Below are 8,500 nucleotides of genomic sequence, written 5' to 3' on the forward strand. Positions count from 1 at the left end.
TGGGGGCCCTAAATTATTATTGATAATTTTAGAAAGCGAGCTGAGCTGTCAGTCAGACAGCTCAGCTCGCGAACGCGCATTCCGCGCACATGCGCGGTAAAGCGCTCAGGTTCTTCATAGGGCGGCATTCAATGCCGCTCTATGAAGAACGCGATTGGTCCAGCGCGAAGCCGTCCCATTGGGCCCCGCGATTTCGTCATTTTGACGAAAAAGGGGGCGCGGCCTAGCGGGGAGCTCGGCGCTGGAACGGAGGTAAGTTTTTAATATAAAAACACCGATTTTTTTTTTTTAATGAATGAAAGTTCATATAAAAGCAAGAAGGAAGGCTGGGGGACCTGTCTTTCTTGCTTTTATATGGTGACTATAGAGTCCCTTTAAAGTATAAGGAATGTCATCAACATTACAATATGACGGTCTTTGGAAACATTATTCTATGAGCAGCTTGGATAAATCCTTCGATAGCTCAGCTGGTAGAGCGGAGGACTGTAGAGAGAAACTCAGACATCCTTAGGTCGCTGGTTCAATTCCGGCTCGAAGGACATATTTTTATTTACATTATAGAAAGTGTCTCTGATTTTATTAAATGTTATATCATTTATATACAGAATTATAAACACTGATAAAAAAATACATATATATATATAATAGGATAATAGAAAGGGTTTATTTTCATTATATATATATATAATAGAATATAATCACTCAGTGTAATATGTAATGGATTATAATCACTAAGTATAATAAATAATGGGATTATAATCAGTCAGTATAATATTTAATGGGATTATAATCAGTCAGTATAATAAATAATGGAGTATAATTCCCAGATTTTACTAGTAACATGACGTAAAGTCATGATTTTATTAAAGACACGGAGGCGAGTATTATGCATAACTCTTTCTTTATTTCCTCAGCAGCAAAGATAGAGGAATATAAATATTGTCAAAAAATGAAAGAAAAAACTGTATAGGCATAACGGGTAGCCAATCACATGGTAGAGGAAGTGGCTATATAAGTCCTGTGTCTCCCACAATCCCCCTCTTTCTTGCGAAAACCGAAGACCAGGTAAGAAGAAACGATGTCCTACTTGATCAGCACAGGAAACAGGAACAATGCGACAACATCAAGCTAAAAAAGACAGAGAAATATGGTAATTTCCAGACTCAAAACTGTAGACTTACCAAACAGCATCATAAGGAGTCACAAACAAGGAAGCTGGATTCTGAAATACAAAGGATAAATAATTTAGTGAACATAAAATATGTATCAAACCATCCAATCATATAAATAAACATACATAATCAATACCTAATCAATACATAATCAATACATACCTATTGAACAAGAACAAATCCGTAGAGTCTCAAGCATCTCGTATCCCCATTCCACACCGGGAGGGCGGGAGGGAATAATACTCGCCTCCGTGTCTTTAATAAAATCATGACTTTACGTCATGTTACTAGTAAAATCTGGGAATTTTATTAAAGACACGGAGGCTCATATTATGCAAGTTCAAAGCTGTGCAACTATCCGAGATGCGATGTGTTCAATAGGTCTGAAATAAAAATCTCTAAAAGTCGATTCACTGGACCAATCTGCCGCCCGCATGATATCCTCCAGACGACATCCGACCGAGGAGGCTTTAGAAGCCATCGCTCCCCGTACAGAATGGGGCGTAAACACAGAGGTGTCTATACCCGCAGAGGATAATAATTCCCGAATCCAACGTGCCAGGGTAGGTGTAGAAACCGGTCGATAAGGCGACTTGAAAGATACGAACAATTCGTGGAGATCAGCAGAGCGAAGGGAACTCGTGACATCCAGATAAACTCTGAGGCAATCCACCGGGCAGAGCGCCGGACAGCCAGGAAACCTGGGATACGAAAAGGACTTGGATGCAGATTTAGTCCTCCTGGATATATCAAAAGTAACACCTTCAGGGGTGAATGCAATGGCGTCCCAATCCATGGCCCTGACGTCGGAGACCCTCTTGCAAGAGATCAAACAGAGTAACATCACCAACTTGGATGACAGGCGTTTCAAAGACAGCTCCTGATTAGGGTACCAAGAGGAGAGGAACTGCAACATTATGTTAACGTCCCAAAAGGCAGAGAAGCGAGGCCGAGGAGGGCGCGCAAGGCGGATACCCTTGAGAAGACGACACACAAAAGGATGCCTGCCGACAGGGGAACCATCCAAACCCTTGTGTCCGGCCGAGATAGCCGAGCGGGAGAGGTTAATCGTGCGGTACGCCTTGCCCGAGTCAAACAGGGACGTGAGAAACTCGAGGATCAAAGGCAAAGGGGCAGATACGGGATCCACTGCCCGTTCCAAGCACCAACCAGACCACGATCTCCATGAAGCCCGATAGGCGGTTCGAGTGCCTGGGGCCCAAGCGTTATCGAGGAGTAGGAGAGTTGTCTGCGGAACGTCTGGGACAATCCAAGGTCCCCTGAAAGGAACCATGCTATCAGTGGTAGCTGGCGTTGCAATACTAGTTCGTGCGGGTTCCCATCCGGGTCCAGAAGGAGGTCCTGGAAGATTGGAATCAACCGAGGATAATCGATCGACAACTCCATCAAGCGGGGAAACCATGGTCGAGATCTCCAAAGCGGGGTGATTAACGCTACACAACAGTCGTGGCGAACCAATTTCGAGATCGTGCGAGCTATCATGTTGAATGGAGGGAATGCGTATAGCAGGCCCCCTGGCCAGTCTTGAAGGAAGGCGTCGGTCGCCACCGCTGCCGGATCCGGCCTCCAGCTGAAGAACTTCGGCAGCTGAGTGTTCAGACGAGATGCGAACAGATCCATCTGGAACTTTCCCCACAACATGTCCAGGCTTCGGAACACCGAAGTGTGTAGACGCCAATCTCCAGAGTCTCTTAAGTGTCTGGAATTCCAATCTGCTCCCGAATTGTCTAGTCCCGGGATGTGTTCCGCTGTCACCGAGACGTTGTTGGAGAGGCAATATTGCCAGAAGTCTTTCGCCAGAATTGCCAACATCTTGGACTTCGTACCCCCCAGGTGGTTTATGTAGCGGACCGCTGATACATTGTCCATCTTGAGGAGAACGCAGCAATTCGCCCGTCCTGGGGTAAGACTGCGGATCGCGAAAGCTCCAGCCAGGAGCTCTAGGCAGTTGATGTGCAATGATTTCTCCACGTCGGACCATCTGCCTCCTGTGGAAACGTCGCCACAACGAGCACCCCAGCCGTGTAAGCTGGCATCTGATTCGATCACCACGTCCGGGATGGAGCCGAAGATGGCTCTCCCATTCCACGCCTCCATGTGTGCTAACCACCACACCAACTCGTCTCTGGACTCTGCGTCCAAGCGTATCCGAGACTCGTAGGAGTGACCTGACCGAAGGTGTGACCCTTTGAGTCGCTGGAGGGCCCGGTAGTGTAGTGGGCCCGGGAAGATAGCCTGAATAGAGGCCGCGAGAAGGCCAATTACTCTCGCCAGCTGTCTGATGGACAAGTCTGCGACGCGCAGAGCTCTTCGAATCTCCTTCTGAATGGTTTTCACTTTGGAACCTGGTAGGAACAGGAACTGTTGGACGGAGTCCACTCTGAACCCCAGGAACTCTATGGACTGGGCGGGATCTAGGACCGATTTGTCCCAGTTGATCAGGAAACCCAACTTCTGTAGCAGGGTGGTAGTCCATTCTAGGTGTAGAAGGAGATCCTCCTTCGATTGGGACAAAATCAGAATGTCGTCCAGGTAAACAATGAGGCGAACCCCTCGGGTACGGAGGAACGCCACCACAGGCTTCAGAAGCTTGGTGAAGCACCAAGGGGCTGAAGAGAGACCGAAAGGCAGGCAGGTAAAACGCCAACGCCGCCCGTGCCATGTGAAATGGAGATAATCTCTGAATTCTATAGCGATGGGGACCGTGAAGTAGGCGTCCTTCAGGTCTAGTTTGGCAAGCCAGTCCGACTGGCGCAGAAGGTCCCTGAGGCAGTGAATACCTTCCATCTGGAAGTGCTGGTAACGTAGGAAGGCGTTGAGGGGACGAAGATTTATTACAGGGCGAACTCCGCCTCCTTTCTTGGGCACCAGGAACAGATTGCTCGTAAAGCCCTTGGCGGCGAACGGCAGTTCCTCTATAGCGCCCTTGGAGAGCATCTCTCCGACCTCCGCGGAGATCATCTCGTCTTGTTCCCGTGGAAGGGACAGTTCTCTGGGGGAGTAGAACTGGACAGGCATTGAAACAAAATCTAGGCGATACCCCTTTACACACTGTAGAACCCAAGTGTCCGAGGTGAGCTGTGCCCACTCTCGGTAAAATAAGGCCAGTCTCCCTGCTACCTGAACGGGAGGGGAAGAAAGGGTACTCACCGTAAGGACGTCTGCTGGTGGCACCGCTGCGGGGGTATCTGGAGCCCCAAGCTCGACCTCTGGCTGGGAAGAAAGGAGGGGTTCTTTGGTCCTGAAATCCCCGGGAGGGAAAGAAGGAACCTCTGGTAGCGCGAAATGCGCCTCGGAAACCCCGGCCGGGTGGACGGTTCCTGTTACGCCCGGCCCCTCCAAAAACCTTAGGCGCGAACACACGCTTCATGCTCGCCTGCGCCTTGTCAATCGCCGTGAAGGTCTTGACATATGACCCCATGTCTTTAACGAAGGAGGTGCCAAACAGTAAACCCTCTTCAGTCGGGTCAGGCTCCGCCACAGTCATAGTGGCCAGTTTAGGGTCGATTTTTAGTAATATCGCCTTACGTCTCTCCGCAGATATCGCCGTATTGGCGTTTCCCAGCAAGCAAATGGCCCGTTGGACCCAACCAATGGCCACGTCCACGTCCAAAACTGAGTCCCCAGTTTTAGCAGTATCTAGGAGCTCATAGAGCTTCGAGAGGGGCCCTAGTGTGTCCAGGATCTTGTCCTGGCATCCCTTCAGGGAATTGTCAAGGCCCTTTTTGGGCTTCCAGCCCGACTTACCCAGGAACTGGGCAATCTGTGGGTCAATATCTGGTGTTTTACCCGCAGCGCCCGGGAGAGAAGGGCGAGGGCATTCGGCCCGCAGCTTATTGCGGCCTTCTTTGGAAAGGGGTGTGCGGATACGTTTGGCCACATACTGGGCAATATGATCCGGGGGAACCCATTCAGCGGACCGGGGGTGACGTAGGTCGTCTGGGTCGAACAGGGGGTTACCCTGAGGATCAAGAATAGTGTCGTCAACCCCGGAGGGGCCTAAGACTGGACCCCGGGTCTTGGCGGAGGGCTCTGATGGGTTAGCGCCCGTAAGGGGCAAATCCTCGCCAGACACATCGTCATCACCAAAGGAGTCATACTCCATATAGTCGGATTCCTCCTCCACACTCCGGTCGGTATCCGACCCATCATCAAGGGCTCTAGCCCGTTTCCATAATCTAGCCTTTTTAGCCCGGCCAGGGGCTCTTTTGCGCGTGGGGTGCGCGCCATCTGTGACCGCCTCAAGCGTGTCAGTCATGGCAGGTAAAACCTGCATCGAGGAGTGGGAGCCGACGTGTTTTGACTTGGCCTTCGCCTTACGGGCTCCAGGCACAGTCTGAGCAGGGGAGGGGGACCCCACGCCCGTAGGGGCGGGGGAGGCCAGAGTAGGCAAAACCAGGGAGTGCATCGATTGTGAGAATGAAGTAGTAACAGCTCCCATGGCCGAGGCAATAGCCTTCTGAATGGAGGAGGCCATAGTGGCTTCCAGCATGGCCTGAAATTCTTGAGAGGCCATAGCGCCCTCAGCGCTGTCTGAGCGGAAGTCCCCAGGGGGACCCGCAGGCCCATCCTCCTTATCCTGCATGCTGCAAAGTGGCAGTGGGCAATTAAATACTGCTAAATGACACTAAGGTGGTAAGAAGAGCAAAAAAGGGTTGAGTAACCCACAGAAAACGAAAAACACACAGACCGTCTAGCGTTCCCAGGGGACCCGGCAAGGCAAAGGTGACCGCACGGCAGCACAGGGGAAGGAACGAGGTCCGCCCAAGATGGCCGCCGCACGTGAGGGAAGGCGCACGCGACTGGGCACCCGGCGGGGGAAGGGGCTCGTGCACCCGATCCGCCGAGCCCGCCCGCGAGCGGGGAGGGATGCGTGCGCAGCCGCGGTCGACAACAGAGCCGTTGCGGCAAAAGCACAGAGCCGGGAGTCGTGCGGGAGCACGAGGGGGATAGAACAGACAGGTTACAGAAATCCCCGGGTAGGGGGAGAAAAGCACCAAGGGGGTCCCAGGGGGAACGCTAGTGGTAACAGATAATTAAACAATCGTAAATATTATACAATGAAATATCATACAAATAAACGATCATCAAATTTGAGTCAGAGAGAACAAAAGTACTTATCTGTCTGAGGAAGCAGCAAAGAAAGAGGGGGATTGTGGGAGACACAGGACTTATATAGCCACTTCCTCTACCATGTGATTGGCTACCCGTTATGCCTATACAGTTTTTTCTTTCATTTTTTGACAATATTTATATTCCTCTATCTTTGCTGCTGAGGAAATAAAGAAAGAGTTATGCATAATACTCGCCTCCGTGTCTTTAATAAAATCAGTCAGTATAATATATAATGGATTAACATCACTCAGTATAATATTTAATGGGATTATAATCAGTCAGTATAATATATAATGTTATTATAATCAGTCAGTATAATATATAATGGGATTATAATCAGTCAGTATAATATATCATGGATTATAATCACGCAGTATGATATATAATGGGTTATAATCACTCAGTCTAATGTTTAATGGGATTATACTCACTCAGTATAACAAATAATAGGATTATAACCACTGAGTATGATATATAATAGGATTATATTCACTCAGTATAATATATAATGGGATTCTAATCACTTAGTATAATATATAATGGGATTCTAATCACTTAGTATAATATATAATGGGATTCTAATCACTTAGTATAATATATAATGGGATTCTAATCACTTAGTATAATATATAATGGGATTATAATCACTTAGTATAATATATAATGGGATTATAATCACTCAGTATAATATATAATGGATTATAATCACTCAGTATTATATACATTTGTGTAATAATGACTGAGAATATAGAATGGTTAATAGTAATTAAACCCAGTGTATGCTGTCAAGTTTGAACCTGGGTCCCAGCTCTGTGAGTACACTATAGTCTCTGTTACACTGGCCTTCTCACAGCGTTGGTGGTATAGTGGTGAGCATAGCTGCCTTCCAAGCAGTTGACCCGGGTTCGATTCCCGGCCAACGCATGGTTATTTTTTGTAGTAAATTATTTTCTAGATAAGTATTTATTGCAGTATAATGTTCTAATTAAACAGATTTCTCACATTTTACAATTTCTGTCTCCCAGAATGCACAGCTCACAGTGATATCAGTTATAGTAACAGTATAGCATCAGTAAGCATCAAACTCACAGCCTCCCATATGGTCTAGCGGTTAGGATTCCTGGTTTTCACCCAGGCGGCCCGGGTTCGACTCCCGGTATGGGAAGTGACACTTTTATTGCAATTGCACACAAAATCTGTTTATAATCATCTTCCAGTAATATTTATACACCCCAGATTTATAAATGAGTAAAACGTTTCATTCTCAGTAAATCAGTCTGTAAACCATAGCATAAGGAAAGACCTACACACAATGTTAAATAGGAGTTTGATATCATGAATAATAAACTGAATGAAACATAGAAACATAGAATGTGACGGCAGATAAGAACCACTCGGCCCATCTAGTCTGCCCATGAAAGAGCCAGGGATAATGTATAGAATGGGATTAGTGCTGGGAATAATGTATAGAATGGGATTAGAGCTGGGAATAATGTATAGAATGGGATTAGTGCTGGGGATAATGTATAGAATGGGATTAGTGCTGGGAATAATGTATAGAATGGGATTAGTGCTGGGAATAATGTATAGAATGGGATTAGATCTAGGAATAATATATAGAATGGGATTAGTGTTGGGAATAATGTATAGAATGGGATTAGAGCTGGGAATAATGTATAGAATGGGATTAGAGCTGGGAATAATGTATAGAATGGGATTAGTGTTGGGAATAATGTATAGAATGGGATTAGAGCTGGGAATAATGTATAGAATGGGATTAGATCTGGGGATAATGTATAGAATGGGATTAGAGCTGGGAATAATGTATAGAATGGGATTAGTGCTGGGAATAATGTATAGAATGGGATTAGAGGGGGGGGCGTGGCCTGGACGCTGACTAAGATGGACGCCTAAATACAGTGCTCCGCTCCACCAAGCCCTTGTAAAGCACTCCACAATACGCAGAACTTACCAAATGGGTCGCAACCGCCGCTCAGACCATCCCCAGACACCGAGGGGGGCACCCCTGAAATCCCAACAGGGTCCGATGGACGACTTCATACACCCTCAAAGGGGAGCGGACAATGAGGCCGAACCGACAAGCCCCACACCGCCATCACCGGCCTCGTCGACCTCGACGGCCACGACGGAACCATCAGCCCTAGACAGAATAGGAGAAGAACTCCGCCTGA

General features: G+C 47.6%; 3 non-coding genes across 3 annotated transcripts; all 3 read left to right on the forward strand.

Annotated features, from left to right (window-relative positions):
* The first annotated feature begins 452 nt into the window (after positions 1-452).
* On the forward strand, positions 453-539 carry TRNAY-GUA (transfer RNA tyrosine (anticodon GUA)). Its single transcript is given in 2 exon segments — positions 453-489; positions 504-539. It is a non-coding gene; the product is annotated as a tRNA-Tyr (tRNA).
* A 6,621-nt stretch (positions 540-7,160) lies between these two features.
* TRNAG-UCC (transfer RNA glycine (anticodon UCC)) lies at positions 7,161-7,232 on the forward strand. The gene has a single exon. It is a non-coding gene; the product is annotated as a tRNA-Gly (tRNA).
* A 169-nt stretch (positions 7,233-7,401) lies between these two features.
* On the forward strand, positions 7,402-7,473 carry TRNAE-UUC (transfer RNA glutamic acid (anticodon UUC)). Its single transcript has one exon. It is a non-coding gene; the product is annotated as a tRNA-Glu (tRNA).
* Positions 7,474-8,500: the final 1,027 nt, after the last annotated feature.

This window comes from Pelobates fuscus, unplaced genomic scaffold, assembly GCF_036172605.1.
Source record: "Pelobates fuscus isolate aPelFus1 unplaced genomic scaffold, aPelFus1.pri H_2, whole genome shotgun sequence".
Classification (NCBI taxonomy): Eukaryota; Metazoa; Chordata; class Amphibia; order Anura; family Pelobatidae; genus Pelobates; species Pelobates fuscus.